Consider the following 23,409-nt stretch of genomic DNA (forward strand, 5'->3'; position numbering starts at 1 on the left):
ATTGAGCTCTAGGAGCTCCGGGGGACTTGGGGTACTTCTTGGAGCGACATGCGACCACAGGGGGACTCACCCTCCCCTACTGGTGTGCTATGTACAGGGTGAAAGGTTCAACCTTCCCCTGTGATAACCCGTGGCGACTTTGGGACAAGATGATTAGTTCTCCTATCGAGGCATCCTACCGATGCAGTCTAGGACTCATGGGAAGTACCTCTCATCTAATCAATGAGTAGGGAAATGGGGTTAGGGACCATTAGTAGTACTATTGATGGACACATCATTGTATCCACTGTACTCCCTATGCTAGGATGACCTCCATTGATCTGGGTTCAATGATACTTATCTGGGATTAGTGATAGTGGTATGACACACTCTGAGACTGACTCCAAGTCAGTGGAGGATGGTATGATACATCCTCAATTACTTCTTCTTCTTCATAGTTCAGCAAAGCAAAGCCGAGCAGTGCAGGGCAGCGCATTTGATGGCAGAGATAGTATCCACGGTCAAACAAAGTAGCAAATGGAGTTCTCCCTAGTTGAGGGGAGTGTTAAAATTGGCAACTAGGGCCAAACTCCATGTGGGTCATCTTATTTTGGCAGTTGATATTTTTCCTTTATTCCTCTCGTCGAGAGGTGTAGGATTGATCTAATGATCATTCGATTCCGACAAGTATTTATGGAGATATGAATTTATTTGTATTTACTTGACAAATTATCAAGGTCAAACAACAGCTAAATGTGTGGCACACATGCCCAGCACATCATATAAGTACGAGTGAGGTTGAGTCATTATTCACTATGTTAGAGTCGGTCTAGTAGCCCTCCATCAGCGATAAAAGCTCTTTGCATTTGCATAAGTAGGTGTTTCATCAGTGTCTTGCATTCCATTAGGCATGCCATAACCCTGATGGAGGAGCTGGTGTTTTTGTCCCCCTCTTGGCATTGCTGGATCAAAGTTGTTTCAGTCCTTAGACTCTTTCAAGCTTACTTGTCTTGTCTTGAGGACAAAATTTCTAGGTCTAAGGTTTAGGTCAAATTTATCTTCAAGGTCATGTTTCTGAAGGTCAATAAGTGCCCAGCAAGCCAGAGGGATGATTTTCAAAGTGTTTCTTCGAAAGATTCTATCTTGTGCAGTTAATTTTCACCTAGGATTTAAAAACCCTGTTTTTAAAGCCAAGGTCATTTTTCAAAATTTTGTAAAAAATGGTAAAATTTCAAAAGGCTTCAAAGGACAGCATGTAACCCTGGTTCCCTTGCCAAGATCCCTCAGATGTTATCCCTGCCAAAAGTATCGAGCAAAAGCATCAAATTAGTCAATCTCAGGATAAAAGGAAACCAAAAACATCAAGTTTATAAAGTGTCAAGGAAAAACAGTGTAAAGTGGGTTTGGCATGAAATTAATTCAAATAATGTTATAAAAGTCCCAATCTCCCTCCATCGAGCCTCATTGTGCATCTAAATCATAGAGCAAGTGATTGCAAGAGAGATTGGGCGAAATTTGTGAGCTGGACAGGCGCGCGACCCGTTGAGCGCCCTCCGCCAGTGTAAAATTATAACTGGCGCGACCCCTCAGAGGCGCGCGACCTGTTGGGTGAGGCGCGTGACCCGTCAGCGCCCTCTTTGTAAAATCGCCTGCAAATTCACCAAGGAGCCACAAATCGCCAAACTTCGTAAGGTAGGCCCTTAATCTTAAACAATTCTTGCTTGCCATGGTTAAAGGAAATCATGATTGCATTCTCAAAGGCCTTCATTTGCAAATGAAAAGCTCCACTTTGCTTTGGTTTAAAGTTGTAAAAATGGCTAGGGTTTTATGCTGTTTTAAGGTATTCCCTTGCAAATCATTTTTCCCATTTCCCATGTCATTTTCCTTGACATTCCATGTAAATTTCCCTTGCAAAATTAGTGAAAGGCCGTAAACCCTACCCCTCTTCCCTAAAAAATAAAAAATCAAGCCCTAACCCTACCTCTCATAATACCCATGTAAACAAATTTATATAATGATGCATATGCAATGATTTTGCAATGATTTTTCCCAAAAATCCCAGTTTTATATATTTATTCCCATTTTCCCTTTAAAGTGTCCCTCCCCTAACATTCCCCTCGTGCTCCTTGTCCCCTTGAAACAGCATTTTAATCAGCAGTTTATAAAGCAGAAACAGCAGTACATTTCAGCCATTTTGCCCTGAAACCATGTCAGAAACCGAAACCGACTATGAGCAAAGTGATGACCGTGAGTTAACACCAGAAGTTGAGCCTGCTCCGGAACATGAAGAACCATTATTGGGCGAGAATGCACGTGTGCAAGGCAAAGATGAAGATGTTCCAAAGGCGGTTGGCTAAGGCACAAAAAAGGAGAAAGAGGCCCGATCCCCTCCATATCTTGGTCGAGGCTTCACTGAAGGACCAAGGCACTAAATAGCCTAGCCACAGCACAAATCCCAAGAAATTTTGAGCATTTTTGGTAAATTTTGGTTTTTTCAGGCAATTTACAGGTTTTCTCCATTAACGGGTCTCACCCCCCGCGCGACCCTTCATCCTGGCAACTCCATTTTGCAAAAACTCAGCATTTCCAGTTTTGTCATGAGAAGTTACATATGCTCATCAATGGACTTGAGATTTTATGAAGTTTTGGGCCTCCAGAAAGTCAAAAAGGGAGCAAAAAATGACTTTCTGCCACATTTTTGAGACACAGAAAGCAGTCTTGGGAGATTGCAATTTTGGAGGGGCAAATGACCACTAAATTCAGAAATTCCAATTGGGTTGGAAAGTAGACTCACAGACCTTTCCAACAAGCCTACTCTTGCTCAATTTGGACACCTGGAAGTGCCCCAAAAGTGGTTCCAAATGCACGCGACCTGTCACGCAAATTTCTCCAAATTTCAATGTACAGCTCAGAAAAACGCAGTTTGACCCTGTTTGACTTTTTGGGGTGGATTATTATCCTCTTTGATGTAATTAATGTACTTTTATGACACTTTTACTCTTATGTACCTCTTCTAGAAGATTCATTCATGAAAAAAGTGAAAATTAAATGAATGAATTGGTTTCCTAACTTATAGAGGCAAGTTGTTTTGACTGCCTAGTTTTCAGTGCTTAGTTTAGAATTGGTTGAAACAGCTCCTAGGATAGTGAGCTCGACCCCTAGAGGCAGGGAAAGATGTTAGATGATCTATATTATGTACTCTCTTGCTCATTTTCATGGTTGGACTCTTGAGGGAGAAGCTATCATTGTATTATTCACTGTATCTCTGCAATTTTTGGCTAAGGAAGACCAGGGTTTTGCAGTCCTTTTTGGGATTCTTGTGGTTACATGTATTGATGGTGTGTTTCTCTATGTACTTGTAAGTGTGTTATGTGAATCATTTCCTTTCTTTTCCTTCTGCACATTAAACAAATGAAGTGTTAAAGTAGAATTCATGACTGTCATGCTCTGCTTTTAAGTTTGTTTAATTTCAATGTTTTCTATTGTTTAAGGAGAATTCAAAGTTATTGTTTGCTCTCCTTCGCTCCTCACCTGTCTTTCTCATCCATTCACCTCAATCTAAGGCATCAATACTGTATCCTATCTCGCCCCAAAGAACCCCCTGCAGAAACTGTGTCCTATCCCCGCACCCAAAATTGCCATCCCCTCAATTTGCCCACCAAAAACCCTAAAAATCCCAAATCAACCCTTTTGATCAGTTTACTAGCCTAAAATCAGTGTTACCCTATTGGTTATCTCGCCCATTGAAGATTTTGACCGAGATAGACCGGAGAGAGCCCTCTCCTGCCCCGTAGGGCTAGCTACGAGGCTAAGTGGTTTGATGTTGCCTTGAGGTTTACCTTTCTCAGCCTGAGGTGAAATTTCAAGCGCTAACACACTAATCTCATCTCAACTCATCTTCTCTCTCCTCATCTCATTGGGCCAGCGAAGGAGCAGCTTCTCTCACACGTGCAAGAATGACTTATTTTCTGTTTAGGGCAACATTGACCTTTTCTAGCGCTGCGTTGACCAAGTGCTAGGCTATTTTGTGAAGCGTTGACCAAGGGCTGACCTGCGCACGTTGTTTGGGTTCTGCGTTGCCCAGTGTTGACTGGTTAGGGCTGACCGCAGACTGTTGATCTTTGACTACTGTTTTGACCATTGCCCAAGGGTTATTTTGGGCTACCGAAGTTTGTTGTTGAAGACTGAGTTCCTCAAGGTTGACTAGAGCTCAATCCGGGGTTGTTTGACTAAGTTTGACTTTGTTGATTTAGGGTTTGTTGTTGCTGTCATAAAATTACAGATTTTTGAATTGTACTATCTCTCTGTTGAACTATTGAAGATTAAAGAAGAAATGATCAAAGGGTTTCCTTGCATTGGGATTTGTCCCTGGCTAGCCACCACATCTTGTGTCTCTTGTCTTGGCTTCTTTTCTGTCGATCGATTAATGTTCTATCAACATTTTACTTTATGTTTATGTGATTGCTAAACAGTGGCTAATAAGAAGAATTGAAGTAAACTACTCTAAGCACAGAACATACCATAAATTAACAGTTTATTCAAATGGATCTATCTAACGCCACTATTCCCACAGCAGCAGGTGGTATAGTTAGATTATATAGAGATGTGGAAAGAAGGTATCATGTGGAAGTTCCGAAGAAATTGGAGAATGGTGAAGAAGTTGTACCACAAGGTCGTCCACCATATTTTGAATCGGAGTTTGTCTAGCCAGTATGTCACTTTTCTTCATTCCACCGCCCATCCCCTCCTCCAAGCAGAAAGAGAAGCAGGTTTCAGTTTGACAGAGATATGCAGCACAGTGATGAGCAGTTGCACCATGACCAAAGAGGGTCAAATTTCAGCAAGGGACGTCTGATAACCAGCTTATTGATCTACCAGTGAGCACGTAAATGTCCAAGATTGTGCCACATCGATGACATCTGATGCCATAGGGCATCGTTTGTATAATATCTCTAACCCTACTCCCTTTTATTTTATGTCATTAGATAGTTTTATTTCACACATTTGTGTTATGTCTTCTATATTTCAAATTATAGAGTAGATATTTCTATTCCAACGAGTTTACTATGTATGCATGATGATTTCAATTTTGAATGGATATATATTTGATGGACCACTGTTTCCTTGGATGCAGGATTTTGGGATTCTCACGTTACTTCATGGAAGCAATGTGTCCCCGTATGGAGCCAGATGTTGCACTCATTTTGTCGAAGCTTCGAGGAAGCAGATGTGCCATATTTTTTCAAAGGATCGAGATCATCAGCCATCAGCACTATGTCTCACTGTAAACCCATTTTGCAAATTTTTAATGTGACGCTAGTAAGACAATGAATGTATGTAACAACCTCGGTAAGCCTATTATTTTGGCGAAAGTTTCATCCTAGGAGGTTTCTCGTCTCACTGACTTATCTGTGTTTCTAAACACGGATAATCAACAAAGTTTTTCCCTCTAACCTTATACCCCAAAGCTAGGATAGAATTTGTCATCAAAGTCTTCAATGAGTCCTAGTGTTCTAATCAAGTCTTATGTAAAAGTGGTTTGGGAATAATTTAAGTTAATTGACTAGATTATTTTATTACAAATTACTTGGTCTACTAGATCATATTGTGTCGCAGAATTGGGTATGTATTTTGAGGGTCTAAACCGAGCAGGTGTTCCCCATTTGAGTGTTGTAAATGTAATTATCTTATGTAAAAATATTTTAGTGCATCCCTTACAATAAGAAATCATGGCTAAAGTAATTGAGGCTGAAAAAAATATTAAACCCCTCAAGTGTCAATTAATTATTTTTTCTGGCAAAAATAAAATTAATCCTAAGCCAAAAAATTAATTAATTTAGAGTCAAAATTAAATTGATAGGGAAATTAATTTCTGCAAGTGGAAAATTCGCGGGTCTTAAAGGAATAACCAAGGGAATATTGGATATTTTAAGAAAAATTGTACCCTTGGACCTTGGTGGTTAAGTCATTCAAATTTTTGAGGAAATTAGCTCAAATAATTAATTTGAGCTAATAAAAAATGGTTTAAATGAAAAATTCGAAATTCCTCAAAAGTAAAAATTCAACTATGGAGATTAAAAAATCATCAAGGATTTATCAATGGCCGAGATTAATTTGACAAAGATCAAGCCAAGTACACATTATTTTGCCAGTTGGAGGATTTATCTATAAATTAAAGAGTCATTTGTGTCAAAAGCCATCAGATTTTTAGCTAAAAAATTCTCCCAAAAAGCTAATGTAACATTATTGTCCCATTTATCAAGGAAAAACTCCACAAAATTTTATTTCTCAAATTCTTTTTCTAAAGTATTGTATATTTGTAAATCTTGTGTGAATAAATTTTGTAAATTATTTTTCTAATTAGGATATTTGGGGTTTTAAGATTTTTGGATATATTGGGGTTTTGAGTGTTTCTTATCTCAATTTTTGCAAATTAAATAAAGTGAAAGGAGCTGGAATAGAGCTAGATCTAGCCTCCAAAAAATTTTCATAGCCATCCATTGAAGAATCTGAAGCAAATTTCAAATCTGAAGCAAATTTAATTTTCTGAAGGAAGGGTTTCTAGTTTCATCCCTCCCGGGCCCAAATCCAACTCCCCCAGGGCCAACATTCCTCTTCCTTGACCCCGGCATCATCCTTTCTTCCATCGGCATCATAATTTTAGCCTTTTCTAGAGCTGGTCGTGAGCCCTAGGGGCCTCGAACCTCCTTCCTACTCTTGTGGTGATTTTTGGGCCTTTTAGGCCTAGCCGTAAGGCTTAGGGCCTTCAGCCCCCCTCCATCCCCCCGTTTTCCCTTGGACACAACCCTAAAGGACTTTGCAGCTGCCTCTTTGAGGCCTCCTTTACGGTTTCGGAGGTCTTAAGGCCTCAAAACCCTAGGCCACAACCCCTAAGGGCCTCTTGACCCTCCATTTATTCAAGCAGAAGCCCTTTAGGGCTTGACGCAGGACTATTTAGGCATTTTCCCCTTCCCCTTTGGCCTCTTCCTAGCCCTACCTTGCCCTAATTGACCTCTGAATTTTTGGGACTAAATACTTGGTGGGTTTTGCAGGAGAAAGTTGATCAAAATTGGTGTTTTCAGGTGCAAAATCATTGGAAACTTTTTTGGCATTTTGGGTAAGTTTATCTACAAGGCCTTGGACCTAGGATTTCCTCTTTAAACCCTATTCTATCACTATTTTACCACAATTGTAAATTATTATTTATAACAATAACTTAAAAGCCCCTAAAATACATCTAATTGGTCAAAACATCTTTAAAATTTTAAAATAAAATTCTTCTAGAATTTTGGCCACTTGGGCATTGAAGATCTAGCTTAGATTTGGTAATTTGCTTGTTGGAAATTCTCTGCATAATCACTAAATTGGATCTGATATTTTCCGAACTTTCCACCTTAAAGGGCTAAAAAAATAAATTTTTCAGATTGTCAATCTTATTCCAGGTTGTGGGCATAGTTTGGCACTTGTTGTAGCATCAATAACTCACTAATTGACTACTTTACTTGTTGTTGTAACAAGACATTTCAGACCTGATATTAACTGAATATTGCATCTTAAGTGGGCTAGATTTCACAAGTTTTCATTGGCAAGTCATTAGATTACACGTCGATCATCCTATGGTTCATATGTTTGGCAATTTCCTTGTTTAAAAGTGATATACTTATTGTTGTTTTAATTTCATCATAAGTAGTTCTTTCACAGTTTACTTGTTTCATATTTTTTTATATTGTTAAGCTCTAACAATTGCTTGTCTTAAGTTGAATTTGGGAATTTGTTAACTTGGCACTTAAAACACTCAAACATTTAAGTTCTAATCTTGTTCTTGAATAAGGTCACGGTGGGCATCTGAAATCTAATTGGCATAGGATCATAATTGGAATATCTTGAGTAATCTTGATTGGCATCTTCTGTTGGTAATTATTGCCTCATTGATAAGTGGATAATGTTAGTTTTTGTAGCATCAGATGTGTTCTAGCCAGGAAATTTGGTGGAGCAGCTAGAATGCATGAGATCTCCAAAACCCAAAAATCGTTTTTGGAAATTCCACATAGAAGTGTCTCAATTAGATTATTAACCATTTTTGAAATATTTCCCAAGTCTAAACTTAGGGAATATGGTTAATTAATCAGTATTAATTGAGATAAGACAAGAAAAAACTAAAAACTCACACAAATCGATCCAGAGATGATCCTTGGTTGATTGATAAGTGGATAATGTTAGTTTTTGTAGTATCAAATGTGTTCTAGCCACGAAATTTGGTGGAGCGGCTACAATACATGAGATCTCCAAAACCCAGAAATCGTTTCTAGAAATTCCACATAGAAGTGTCTCAATTAGATTATTAACCATTTTTTAAATATTTCCCAGATCTAAACTTAGGGAATATGGTTAATTAATCAATATTAATTGAGATAAGACGAGAAAAAACTAGAAACTCACACAAATTGATCTAGAGATGATCCTAGCCATCAATTATGTTTTAATCTTGGTCATTGGTGTTTCAACAATGTTGGAAATACTGAGAGGACGGGTGAATCAGTATTCCTTTTCAATTGTTACATTTACCAGTTAGATCACTTATGTATTAAGGGGTTTTCGCAGTGCATTATATTAGACTATCATTTTTTGGGATTTAACTGTGTTAAGTGAGTCATTCATGTATGACCATTTCCATGAACACAAAATGAACAAAAGGAATAAATGCTTTTATTAATGTCATCTTTACAATGAATCAAGTACAATATATATAGGGCTCCAACCCTAGATGAAAACACCGATCATCAATCTCCCAGGCTCCAACCTGTTGCCAAGCACCAACTCGGACTTTTATGAGGCTTCGACCTCTAAGGCACCAACCCTATCTTCTCAAGGCACAAAACTTGCATTTAGAGGCTCCAACCCCTGGGGCACCAACCCTTCTCTGGTACAGGCGCCGACCTGGCTTCTTGAGGACTTCGATCCTCTAAGGCTCCAACCCTATCTTATCCAAAGCACCAACCTTGAGTTTAGGAGCACCAACTCCAAGGACACCAATCCTATATTTTCCAAGCACCAACTTGGACTTTCCAAGGCACCAACCTTGTCAGTTGGAAGGTATCGCCACTGCACTTCATCGTCCCCAAACAAGTTCTTCAAGTCACCTCATGATGTCTCATGCATCATGGTCTCCAATAACGTCTTCTTCAAGATGTCTTCACAAGGTACTTCTAGGATGATACTCCAAGGTTAGTCAAGGTGTCTACAATAGGCAGTCCAAGTTTTGCCCCTGCTCTAAGCCTCTTCAAGGGCTTCTTCAAGAACTTCTCAAAGGAGTCTTCACAATGCTTTGCCCAACAAGAGATTTCTCCACAAGCTATTCAATAGGTACTCCAAGATGTTTTCAAGGTCTCTTCACTATGCTGCACCAAGTCTGCTCCAAAAACTGCACCATCTACACTTCTTCATCAATTCTGCACCAAAGTTTGCACCATGACTTCTGCACTACACCAATATTTCAACACCAGATTATCTCAAGACTACTGGACCAGTGTTGCACCAAGACTTCAACACTAGATTGTGACAATTCTTCTTTACAATTGTCCTTGCACCACACTACACCAGAACATTGTTCAAATTGTTCCAATACTTCTACACAAGGATTTATACACCATACTGCACCAATATTACTGCGCCAAATACTTTTGCGTCACGTTGATCCAATAAAAGGATTTTTCCACCATATCAATATTCCTGTGCCAAATTATCACACTGCTCCAATAGATGCTTCTAGTTTTTCTTCACAGGATGTCATTGTTGTCCAAAGAGATACTGCAGTCAATGAATAGTCCAAGCACTGCAATCACCAATGAATAGCACATTGTATACAGGGGTATGCACCAATGTTTGCAATCATCAAGGAATAGCACACTATATTAGTGAGCATTGGACAGTTCACAAAAGAAAGCTCCACACACCATACTGTCCACTCTGTCCACACTGTCACACTGTATTAATAAATGATGTACTGTAGCCAGGAGTATTACCTCGCTGGAAAGAACACTTCACAGCTTGAAGGTGCAGACCCACAGTCCAAAAATTTATATAAGAACACAGTCCAAATATGTCACTAAAACATAACCACCGTAAATTGTATCCGAGGCTTGTATAGCTAGATGCACACACACAGTTCAAGCCTGCTAAACAATGTTTTGTCCACCGTGTAGAACATATATTGGTATATTACTGCTACAGCAACCAATATAAAAAACAAAGTCCTAAAAAGTTATCCGCTATCATATTCCTTCACTTTACCCTTATCACATTGTTCTTTTGTGTTCTGAACTCTTTTTTTCGGTGCTAGAAAGGGAGGTCTGAGCTCCTATAGGCTATATATTCCCTTCTTCAAGAACTTGAACGGTCATGTCTAATAGAGGCAGGCCGACATGAATTGACATGTTCAGGTCCGCTTATTGACCATAATTATATCCTTAATTTGAAAAATCAACAACTTTCAAACCGCTTGGAGATTTGGCTGAGTAATAGCTCGTTGGAAAGCTAAAAATATGCTTTATAAGATGGTCTAGGAACTAAGTTACCGGATCCGGCAGAGGCAAGAGGAATGTTGCCGGATCCACGGATCTGAAACAGATCCGGATACAATACGCCAAAAATACGGCGAAAATACGTATTTTATAAATATACGGTTCTGGAAACGATGATATGGTTGCAGGATACGGATCCCGCTGGTGGCTGCCGGAAACGGTGATATGGTCGCCGAAAAGTCAGCAAAAAGCAGATATTTTTTAGGTTTCGATTGTCGGTTTAGGTTTAGATATTATTTTTTAACGTGTATATTATAATGTGGTCGCCGTCTATGTCATACCCTGCTCCGCTTTTGTCCGCATTCACCCTTTTTGTCTGCATTCGCAAGTCGGCCCCTCCTGCACAGTGCACACTTTCATTTGTTCTGGGCTCACCGCCGGCCCCTCCAGCACGCCTTTATTTGTCCCGGGCTCACCGCCGGTCCCTCCTGCACGCAGCACGCAGCACTTCTGGTCACGCTGCTGGCCCCTCTGCACGCAGCACCGCGACACTTCTGTTCGCTGGCCCCCCTGCATGCAGCACAGTGACCCTCAGCAGCACACAGCATTGTTCAGCCCTGCACACAGTCGCAGTCAATCAGCACACAGTCGTCGGGTCAATCAGCACACAGTCGCCGGGTTTGGGTTGTCTTCAGTCGCGGTTTCACAAGGTATTTAAATTTTTAATATTCATTAGACTGTGTATTTAATTTAAATTTATGCAGGGGATAATAATAAATATATATTTTGTACCAATGTTTAATATTCATTTTTTGTGATATATAATATATAATATGTACAAATATAAATTTAATTACAAATTTCAAATATGAATTATGTAATATATAATATATAATATATATTATATAGAAATGTCAAATATAAATTTAATTCATTATAATTTATAATATTTACAATATTTACTTTTAGTAATTTATATTAATATTTGCCTATTTAAATTTTAATGTATTTAAATTTAATTTTAATGTATTACTATTTAGGGTGCAATGCTATTTAAATTTAAAATTAATTTTTTTTAATGTATTTACAATTTAATTTTTAATTGTTTATTGATAATTTGATTTAAAATATATTATAATTTGACTTTTATATGCAGTTGCAACTTGCAAGTAACCAATAGTCATAATGGAACCATCACAAGATTCACAACATGAGCATAGTGAAGGGGAAATCATCAAAACAGACCCAAAATCTCCTCTATGGCAGTATGTGGAGATTATTGGAAAAAATCCCGAAGGTGGTTCATTTAAGTGGAAGTGCAATGAATGCCAAGATATAAAAAATGGCTCATATACTAGAGTGAAGGCCCATCTCACCGGTCAAACTAACACACGGGTGCAAGTATTCACCGGGCCAAAAGATGCAAATGGCAAACCTGGCCAAGGTTTGAGTCCTGGAAAAATGAAATTCTATGCATCTTTGCAAGAAGTTTCTGATAGGAAGCTTGCTAAGGGAAAACACCCTCTGCAAAGCTCTACAACTAGGCCTCCATTGCCATCTAAGCCTGTTGCCACATCTAATAAAAGGGCCACTTTAGGCCCTCTTGAAGCGTGTTTCAATAATCAAGGTAGAGACATAGCTGATGAACATGTAGCTCGTTGCATCTATGCAAATGGGCTAGCATTCAATTTGGTGCGTTCCCCTTACTGGCAATAAATGATTAAGGCAGTTAATGAAGCGCCAAAAGGGTACAAAAGCCCTGGATATGAAAAGGTCCGCACTACTTTGTTGGCATCAGAGAGAATCCGTGGATAGACAGCTACAGGCAATCCAGGATACATGGGCAGAAACAAGGGTGTCCATCATTTCTGATGGATGGAGAGACCAAAGAAACCGTCTATTAATTAACGTTGTCGCAGTATGCCCCCAAGCGGCAATGTTTTTGAAGGCTGTTGATTGCAGTGGAATAGAGAAAGATGCATCTCTCATATCCACAATTCTTATTGAGGCAATAGAAAATGTGGGGCCACATAATGTTGTCCAAGTCATTACGAACAACGCACAGGTTTGTAAAGCTGCAAGTTTGATTGTAGAGGGTCGATATGATCACATCTTTTGGACTCCATGTGCAGTACATTCATTGAACCTTATCCTTGCCAAGATTGGTGAGATTGAATGGATTAATGAAATATATGTAGCATCAAAATAAATCCAAATGTTCATAACAAATCATTCAATGTCCCAAGCCATTTATCGGGGTTTTGCAAAGTTGGAGCTACTGAAAGTACTTTTTTTAATCAATACTATTTGTATTAGAAATTCTTATTTTTAATTACAAATTTATATATGGTTTCTTATTTGAGATTTGACTATTTGAAACTTGTAGGTTGCTGAAACTCGTTTTGCCTCCTACACTCTTGTCATAAAGAGACTTGTGGAGGTGAGACAAGCACTACAAGCAATGGTCATTGACCCTCTTTTGGAATCATGGAGGACTTCCACTTCTGATAGAGGGCAAAAAATCAAGTCCATCATTCTTGATGATGCATGGTGGAACAAGGTTCAATATCTTCTACGGTTCACTGAACCAATCTTGACCTTGATCAGGGCATTTGATACAGATACACCTTGCTTGGGTGAAGTTTATGAAAACATTGACAGTATGTTGGAGAGGATAAGAGAAATTATCAGGGCAAGTGAAAATGACCCTTATGAAACATTCTATTATTTAGTGAAGGAAATAGTTACAGAAAGGTGGAACAAAATGACCACGCCATTACACCTTCTCGCATATGCATTGCACCCTAAATACTATCATTCTAAAATTTTGTCTTTACCTGGTAGAACAGCACCAAACAAAGATTCTGAAGTGGTACAAGGATACAAGACAGCCTTGAAGAAAATTTATAGAGATATGGGAGTTGCAATGGAAGTCCGCCAAGAATTTGGAGGGTTTGTTTGTACAGTCTACTGGTAACTTTTGAGATCCAGTAGCTATGGATGATCGAGGAAATCTTGATCCTATTACTTGGTGGGGCTTCCATGGTGGGGATAGCATTCATCTCTCTACTCCAGCCACCAGGTTGTTATCACAGGTTGCTAGTTCCTCATCAGCTGAGAAGAATTGGAGTACATATGGCTTCATCCATTCAGTGAAGCGAAACAGGTTGGGAGCGGCAAAGGCTGAGGACCTTGTTTATGTTCATTCCAACCTCCATCTTCTATCACATGTTGAACCAGAGATCTCTGACTTGAACCTGACACTGAATGCCATGACTTACCTCAACCTACTTGAGGATATTGTTCCACCACCAGTCCAGCCTAATGATGCAACTTCCTACATTCCAGGACCCCCATCATCTATTCATGATGTAGAGTTGCAATATGCAGAAGATATAGATCCATTTGATGATCTGTAAATGTATTTACTATTATCATTTATGATATTATGAATCATGATCCTTTTTGTTACTTTGTATGAGGGACGATGCACCATTTCAATGTTTCAATTTTCATATTTATCATTCAATGTTCTAAAAGTGTTTGATGGTTTCATGGAGTATTTGATTTTTTAGCTCTAAGGTGTTTTTTATTATGTACGTGACATATCCTTGCCGTATCCGGATCCTATATTTTCCTAGTGGATCCGGATCTGTAATCCGAATATTTAGTGTAGGAATCACATTGAGAAAGGAGTGAAAATTAATTTTATTTGTGACTATTCTTAAATTTCCGTGCATAAAATATTTGGAATAGTATGAGGAATGTTTTGGGACAGCGTCGCTTCTCCATTGTTTGCACCAATAATGCCATCATGATAGTATCCAGCGTCATGATGAAGATATAGCATCATGTATTCAATGATAGTGCAATAATATGTCATAGTGCAACCTTCATTAATTTGTCAAAGACACCAAAGTAGTCTTCCAATTATGTCAAAGTGTGGTCATTCTTTTAAAGAGTATGACATTCTCATGTGTATGATTTCATCAATTATAGTCCTCAACTTCAAAGGCTTGTATATTGGCACCTAAGGTCTAGATCACCAATCAAGGCACATGATTGGCACTTAGCAACATTATAGTTAGTTCAAGGACTTATTCGGGCAAGACTTCTTCATTAGTTTCTTGACATCTTCGTGGTTTCAAATCATCTTCAAACAAGAGTTATAACATTGTCATTTGGAACCAGGCATCTCAAGAATATTTGCCATCTCGGCTAGTGCCATATTGACATCAATGACAACCTAGATTAACAAACAGTGGATTATAAGAGAAGGTCGATCTGGTGATGGAGAAAACACTTCTGCAGTTCGATTTTCTTGGCAAATCAATTTCTAGTGAGCAGCAGTAATTGCCAGAGAGCCAAAGATCGAAGCAGGGTCAGTGAGAATCAGAGACCGTGATCCAAAGGAAGTTTTCTAGATACAGAGAGACAGCAACAAGCGATAGAAGTGATCCACGCAGAAGCAGCACAAACACTGCGCAAAAGCTAATGCAGAGCAGTTCGATTTAGCTGAGGAGGAGGTTGATTCAGTTTTTAGAGGCCGGGAATCTCTTCTAGAAGGCCAAAGAGACACTTCCAGCAGCAAAGACAGGTTAGATGGCTTGCTCAGAGGAAGAATCGAGACACAGGTCTGAGAGACATCACAGAGGCAGCAAGACGGGCTCACGCTGGAGTTTGGATGACCAAATTTCTGTAGAATCCAATGTCGGGATTGCTTGTGGGGTGAGAAAATTCTTCTCTCTAATTATTTCTGTCAGATACTTGCTGATTGGATCGCTAGTTGGGCATCCATAGATGTACTCAAATTTTCACTACTGCATAATAAAATAATACCCTCATCTACTGCACCAGTTTTCCCGCATTGGGTTTTTCTGAGGACTTTTGTCCAAAAATAACAATGTTATCTTTATGTGTGTTCTAGTATTTTTTCAGTTCCAGCGCTATTTATTTTCCGGAGTTTTATTTGTGAAGGTTGCAGTGTGATTTATTCAATATTTGTCGTAGCAAACTGCAAATAAATTGTTAAATAAATTAACAATTAGGAGAATAATTTCCAGCTGTTGCAATAGGATTCTAGTTAGTGGAATTTTCACATGGAATTAGAGTGCAGTTGATCAGCCGAAGAGCTCAGAAGTGAAAAGAAGAAATTTCACTCCCCAGTAAGAGAAGCCAGCCGAAATTCCCAAGGGCATGTCATGTCCCTTCTCAAATACATTTGTAACAGGGTGTTGCTACACAATTTTGCACAATTTTGGCTAAGGAAGAGAACCCATCATTTTCGACTTCGGGACTTAGCAGGAAGTTCAACTTTATTTGGCTGCTAGTGGAATGTGGGAGCCACCCACACAAGAATTCAAATTGGGCCATTCGAATGGCTTGGAGGGAAGTCGAATAGGTGAATGAAGGAGCCCACATGAGGCAAGGAAGACCCAAGGAGTCATAAGGAGGAAGAAGCTCTCAATTGGATTCATTCTTACACCTTGCAATCAAAATTACTTGATTGTTCATTATGTTGTTTAGCTGAGTCAATCGGCTGTTTAGCCACGAATCTCTCAAGCAGGAGATTCAACCTCTACTTTGGGGGACCTTCCGTGCCTGCCCTAGAGAGGCAGTTCCTAAGTATTTCAGGAGTCCTGGAGTGTATTACAACACTACCATTCAGCCAGAACAGGGAGTGTGTATTTCTGTCTAGCTGGAGAATACGCAAGGGGAGTTTCGAGCCATCAGTGATCAAGCATTTGTCAGGAGAGCCAGGGGATTGTGAGAGCAACAAAAATCCAGCATTTCTAGTGAGTTTTGGAGCCAGCATCCCAGAAGTTCGAATTATTGGGCTTGGGGACAACGCAGAGGACCAGTCTAGCACTTTCGTGGAGGTAAGGAGTAGGTGTAATAGGCTGAGAGGCCATCCGAGAAGTCAGGGGACTGATAGCAGAGGTCAGCCCAGCACTTTCGGACCATTTCCTGGAGGATTTACAGGCAGATTCCAGTAGGTTGAGTTTTGCAGTTGCAGCTGAAGTTGGGCTCCAAGGGGCTCGAATTTCAGAAGTCTAAACTAGCCAAATTCCTTCATGGGTTTTTTTGGGTTTAGGCCAAGCAGTCCAAGGGTAAAAGCTTATCATTTTTTGTGCACAGGAAGTGGACTTTTCAGCCATTTGAACCTAACAGAAAGGCAGTTTTCTAGCCAGTGAAGTGCAGATTGGTGCAGTAGATGGGCAGCCTTCAGTTCAGCCATTTTCCCACCTAGGTTTGGTCATGCTTGTCCATTGAGACAAGCCCAGGTGCACCATCTTATTTTCCATTGTATTTTGCCGTAAGAAAAATAATAAAATGGGTCGGTAGTTCCTTATTTGCAGCATTTCCATAGGTGGTTAATGTGTATTTCGCTTTTACATATTGTTACATAGTCTATTTGCTTTATATCACTTGTATTCCTATTTAGGATCTTTACAGTGGTATGAAAGCCTAGTCCTTAGCTCAGTTGTGGGTATTGTCTCCTATGAGAGAAGGGGACCAGCAAAACATCACCTATCGAAGGCAGAGGTACCGGAGCAGAGACTAGGGTTCTGGAGATTACTCCAGACAAGGAGGACAGAGGGAAAGTAGTAGTAGAAAGGGAGGACATGATGGAACCCAAGAGCAGGGAAGAGATGACTTTCGACAGCCTCTTGAGGGCCCTAAATGATTTAGCCAAGGGTCAAAAAGATATGCTAGAAGAGATCAAGTAATAGAACAGAGAGATGACCACTCCTAGAGGGTTTCTGTTTGGGGAAACTTTTGGGGCCTCTCAGCCATTCGATCATCCCCCACCAGCAGCGCAGCACCCATAAGCTAGTGGGCCAACTCGTGCCACGTTACCTTCTTTTGTACCAGTGGCACAAATCAAACTTGCAAGGGGTGAAGACCCCATTTACATGGGAGACTATTTCAGAGAGTAGCAGTCTATGGATTCAGACTTTAGGGAAGCCCTATCTTTCAGAGATTTTTGCAAGCTCAAGCAAAGTGAGAAGAACAAGGGTTATGGAGGACAGGGAACCCAAAACTACGAGTTGCAGAGGACCGTAGGGAGGATGTACTTCCCTATTTTCGATGGCACTGCCAAGTGCACAGCTAGGGCTTGGGTTGATAAGATGGAGACATACTTCCAACTCAACCGGATGACAAAATAGGAAGCCAGCGAGTTGGCCACGTTGCACATGGAGGAGGAAGCCCATGACTGGTGGTTTCATTGCTTGGCCACCCTAGGGCATGCCAATGTGGCTTCTTATGAGGACTTCAATAGGAGGATGGTGGAGCGTTTTGACCAAAGAGATCTAGAGGCCCATTTCAGAGAGCTGACCCAACTGCACCAAACAGGCAACCCAGAGCAGTACATCTCAGAGTTTATGCGAGTATCAGTGACGGTTCCGGATCTATCAAAGGCTAGGAGGGTGTACACCTTCAATGAGGGCTTACTTGAGCCCCTACGTGGACTGGTGAAGTCACGTGGACCCTCCACGTTACAGGAAGCAGTTTTGTGCACTAGAGATCTACAGGGGGGCATCCCTAAGACTAGAGCACCTTTTCCTGCACGGACCCCTCTTCTGCAAAAGGGGCATGAGACTAGACCTCCACCTCAGAGGACTACACAAGGGAGGGGCCAGCTAAATCATGAGGCATGAAAGGACCTCAGGAGGAGGAAGTTGTGCTTCACATGCAGGGAGCCTTGGGCACCAGGCCATCGATGCACTGCCAGTAGAGCACACTATATTGAGGTTTTTTCTGATAGTGACTAGGAGGACGAGGTGGAGCAGGATTGTGGTGTGGCAGATGGTGAGAGTCCGGCAGATAGAGGGCCGCCACCACCACCTCCACAAGGAGGGGGATCCCTTGCCCCATCCTGGGGAGTCCTTGCTTCCTTGCTTCGACAGATTGACCAAATATGCCCACTTTTTCATCGTCCGCATCAGATACACGACTGCACAAGTTGCAAAACTATTCTTTCGGGAGATTTGCAAGTTGCATAGGCTCCCCAAGAACATTGTGAGTGACAAGCACAGCAGGGTCATGGGAGGCTTTTGGCAGGAACTCTTCAAATTGGTAAGGACCGAGCTATCTCCTAGCACCAGCTACCATCCTCAAACAGATCGCCAGACCGAGAGGATTAATTAGTGGCTTGAGGGGTACCTCAGGAACTACGTGACCGGTCAGCAGAGGGCTTGGATTCGGTGGTTGCATCTGGGCGAGTACTGTTACAACACCACTCACCACATGTCCATTGGTATGACTCCTTTCTGCACTTTATATGGATATGATGCATTATCTTTTGCTGACATTGTTTCTGGAAATAGTTGGGCCCCAAAGGCCAAAGATTGGGTCCATGAGAGCCAAGACATGCTCAAGGCTCTCAAGGATAACTTGGTGACAACCCAAAATCAGCAGAAGGTGTACGCAGACCGACACAGGACGAAGAGGCATTTCAAGGAGGGGTACTTGGTATACCTCCGGCTGCAGCCTTACAAGCAGTCCACTCTGAAGCAAAAGGGGGGTCGAGAAGCTACAACCATGCTTTTATGGGACCTATCGGGTGATTAGACGAGTTGGGCAGGTGGCCTATGAGCTAGAGCTGCCTCAAGGGAGCAGGATTCACAATGTATTTCATGTCTCATGCCTTAAAAAGGTGATGGGACAACAAGTGACAACAGCAGTTGATTTACCCCCATTGGATGATGAGGGCCACTTGGTTTTGGAACCTGATACCATCTTGGAGTGCAGGGAAAGGAAATTGAGGATCCGGACCATCAGGAAGTTCTTGGTGCATTGGAAGAACTTTCCAGATGAGGATGCCACTTGGGAGGGTGAGCACATTTTGGAGCACCCAACTTTGAGGTTACTTGAGAGAAAGCAACATTTGGGAGGGGAGGATTGTCATGTCCCTTCTCAAATACATTTGTAATAGGATGTTGCTACACAATTTTGCACAATTTTGGCTAAGGAAGAGAACCCATCATTTTCGACTTCGGGACTTAGGAGGCAATTCAACTTTATTTAGCTGCTATTGGAATGTGGGGGCCACCCACATGAGAATTCGGACTGGGCCATTTGAATGGCTCGGAGGAAAGCCAAATAGGTGGATGGAGGGGCCCAAATGAGGCAAGGAAGACCCAAGGAGTTATAAGGAGGAAGAAGCTCTCATTTGGATTCATTCTTACACCTTGCAATCAAAATTACTTGATTGTTCGCTCTGTTATTTAGCTGAGTCAACCAGCTGTTTAGCCACAAATCTCTCAAGCAAGAGATTCAACCTCTACTTCGAGAAACCTTCCATGCCCACCCTAGAGAGGTAGTTCCATAAATATTTCAAGAGTCTCGAGAGTGTGTTACAGCACTACCATTCATCCAGAACGGGGAGTGCATATTTCTAGCTAACTGGAGAATATGCAAAGGGATTTTAGAGCCATTAGTGATCAAGCATTTTCCGGAAGAGTCAGGGGATTGGGAGAGCAGCAAAAAGCCAACATTTCTAGTGAATTTTGGAGCCAGCATCCCAGCAGTTCGAATTGTTGGGCTTGGGGACAACGTAGAGGGCCAGTCCAGAACTTTCGTGGAGCTAAGGAGCAGGTGCCATAGGCCGAGAACCCATCCGGGAAGTCAAGGGATTGATAGCAAAGGTCAGCCCAACACTTTAGGACCATTTCTGAGAGCATTTACAAGTAGATTCCAGTAGGCCGAGTTTTCCAGTTGCAGCTAAAGTTGGGCTCCAAGGGGGTCGAATTTCAGAAGTCTAAACTAGCCAAATTCCTTCGTGGGTTTTTTTGGTTTAGGCCAAGGAGTCTGAGGTTAAAAGATTATAATTTTCTAGGCACATGAAGTGGACCTTTCAACCATTCAAACCTAGCAGAAAGGCATTTTTCTGGGTAGTGCAATGCAAATTGGTGTTGTAGTTGGACAGTGTTCAGTGCAACGATTTTCCCACCTGGGTTTCATCAAGTTTGTCAATTGAGACACAAGCCCAAGTGCACCATCTTATTATCCATTGTATTTTGCCTTCAGAAAAGTAATAAAATGGCTCAGCAATTCCTTATTTGCAACATTTCCATGGGTGTTTAATGTGTATTTCGTTTTTATATTCTGTTGCACAGACTATCTTCTTTATATCACTTGTATTCCTATTTAGGATCATTACATGGCAATGCAATCTTTGACAGAAGCCCGAATTGCTTGATGATTTCTGAGGGGCAGAAAAATTCGATTCTTCCAAATCAAGTGATTCCAGAGGCAAAGGGAGCAGCTCATTTTTCGTTGGGAAGATCTCTAGCTGGAAGCAGAGGGTTACACAACAGTTCGCTAGTGTAAGACCAACGTCGGGGTGGAAGAGAGAATAGCACACACACAGAAAATTTCTCTCAGGAAACTTCTAGTCTCAAGAAGTTCGATTTTCCTTGCAGATTGGCAGTAGTTGTGAGTTGATCTTCTCACTCCAGAAGGGAGTGCAAATGCAAAGCAGCAGTCAAACACAGGGAAAGAGGAAGTTTTCGAAAATTTGTTGAGATGGCCACTGTTAGGCTTCATGGTCAAGATAGGTTGGATGGAGCTTCCAACTATGTCATCCGGAAGGCAAGGATGTACTTCATTCTAGATGAATATGGTCTAAAAGCCTACATTGATAATGTAGTGGTAGTTCCCCAGGGTGCAGATCAACAGAAAGGATACAAGAAGGAGATGGCGCTAGCAAAGCAGTTGATCTTGGATGGAGTCAGGGATCATACAATCTCACATATAGCTGGCAAAGATACTGCCAAACAGATGTGGGATGCTCTCTCCACGTTATACCAGGGAACTTTCGCGCAGCGGAAGATGTTTCTTAAAGAGAAGCGGAGATGCATCTAGAAGCAGAAGGGGCAAGGCATACATCCCTTCCTTACCAAGATTCAGGAGGTCTGGGACTAACTATGAGTTATTGGGGCAACGCGTCAACCCACGGAGCTAGTGCGAATGACACTCAATAGTGTCTCAGAGGAGTGGCAAGTCCTTGTCCAAAGCATATTGGGCAGAGATAAACTACCAGAGTGGGACAGGATGTGGACCGATTTGCAGCAAGAGAGGTTGAGACAAGCTTTGTTAAATAGTTCCACCAGTGGCAGCACTAGCAGCGGATCGAAGACAATGAAGGAAAATGTGGCCCTCGCATCTAAGGGTCCCAATCAGGGGCAGGGGAGCAAAGAAAGAAGAAGGATCTGTCAAATTTCAAGTGATTCAAGTTTGGTGAGCTCGGGCACTACAGTACCTAGTGTCCTCTCCGGAAGAAGGACAAGGACGAGAAGCAGGACCAACATGCAGCTTCAGCAAAGATTGATAGGTTGTCCTCTAGGATGGAGGAAGACTTCGCGATGTTTGCAGATATTTTTCTAGGAGTCAGGTGACAAGATTTGGTGCTATAGCCCCAAAGAGCTACAGAGACAGGAAAGGTCCTAGAGGAGTCCACCTCATGGATCATTACCTAGCTACGAGGGTCCACAGTATTCAGTAGCAGGATGGATCAGTAGCAGTTCATGTAGCCAGAGACTGAGTGACAGTTGCAGAGACTAGTACCAGCCAGATGTTGGGGAGCATAGTGCAGAGTTGGCAGCAGTGCAGTTGGCACAGTGCAGAGTCAGCAGCAGTGCAGATTCCTCAATGATAGTACAAATGCTACTAGCAATCAAAGACTCGGTAGACAGATACATCATACTGAACACAGTTGATCCAGTATTTTGGATGCTTTTCAGTTGCAGATGTTGGAGTTGCAGCAGCAATAAATGAGAGGGAGTTGCAGTGAAGATGCAGTGTTGGCAGCAGTATGGCAATCTCAGCAGCAGCACAGATGCAGCGTATATCAAAGTTGCGCAGTAGTTGGTGAGAAGCAGCATCCAGACATCAGCAACGTGACAGGAGATGATACAGAGACAAGGTGTTGTGGCACAGAGTGCATCACTAGAACAAATTCCTAGCTAAAAGGGAGTGTTACTTTGTGTAGCATCGAATGTGTTCCAGCCACGAAATTCAGTGGAGAGGCTAGAATACATGAGATCTCCAAAACCCATAAATCGTTTCTGGAAATTCCATCTAGAAGTATCTCAATTAGATTATTAACCGTTTTTTAAATATTTTTTAAGTCTAAACTTCGGGAATATGGTTAATTAATCAATATTAATTGAGATAAGGTGAGAATAGTCTAGAAACTCACAGAGAAAATACTGGACAAAAGACTGGTGACCTGATCTCACCCTGTCACTAGAGAATCAATGATTGATCCTTAAGCTCTGGAGGCTCTGCGCCAACTTATGCGTGGCTTTTGCGCATAACTACTTCCCCCTGGAAGCTTCTACGTCACCCCTCTTGGGTATTACGCTGCCTCTCTACTCTAGATCCTCTGCTCACTGAGAAATTGACTTTCTTGCCTCCCAAACTCACACCCTGGCTTCCGACAACTTAACTTCGAATTCCCTTAGCAGAAACTCGACTTCCCCTCTCTGACTGCGCTGTCTCTGCGTCAGCACTGCATAGGCCAGCATCAACCTTCTTCTAGACATCTTTTTCTCCTCTCTCTGCCTTGTACTCTCCGGAAATTCCTTCTCTCGGGTTCTCACTGCCCCAATGCTGCAAGATCTCCTCAATCGATTTTCCTCCTAAGAACTTCTCACCTCATAAAATCGATTTTCTCAATCTCTCTGTGTGTTTTCGAAATGGCCCTCAAGCCCCTTATATCTTCCTGTTGGACAACCAATCGCCTAGATTAAAACATAATCAAAGGCTCAAATCGTTTTGACTTGATCCATTGCTTTTTCTAAGTTTCACCCCTAATTAGATTAATACCCATTAATATTTTAATTTTTCTAAGTTTAGACTTAGGAACCCCATTAGAAAAAATAATTATTTTAATAAAATC

General features: G+C 41.3%; 1 protein-coding gene across 2 annotated transcripts in view; it reads right to left on the bottom strand.

Annotated features, from left to right (window-relative positions):
* The window catches only part of RMI1 (recQ-mediated instability protein (DUF1767)), a 321,867-nt gene that overhangs the window by 65,011 nt on the left and 233,447 nt on the right, over positions 1 to 23,409 (bottom strand). The gene's annotated exons all lie outside the window — the stretch shown is intronic.

Source organism: Pinus tabuliformis, chromosome X, assembly GCF_031772625.1.
Source record: "Pinus tabuliformis cultivar Carrire ecotype Pingquan chromosome X, CPIR1, whole genome shotgun sequence".
Taxonomy (NCBI): domain Eukaryota; kingdom Viridiplantae; phylum Streptophyta; class Pinopsida; order Pinales; family Pinaceae; genus Pinus; species Pinus tabuliformis.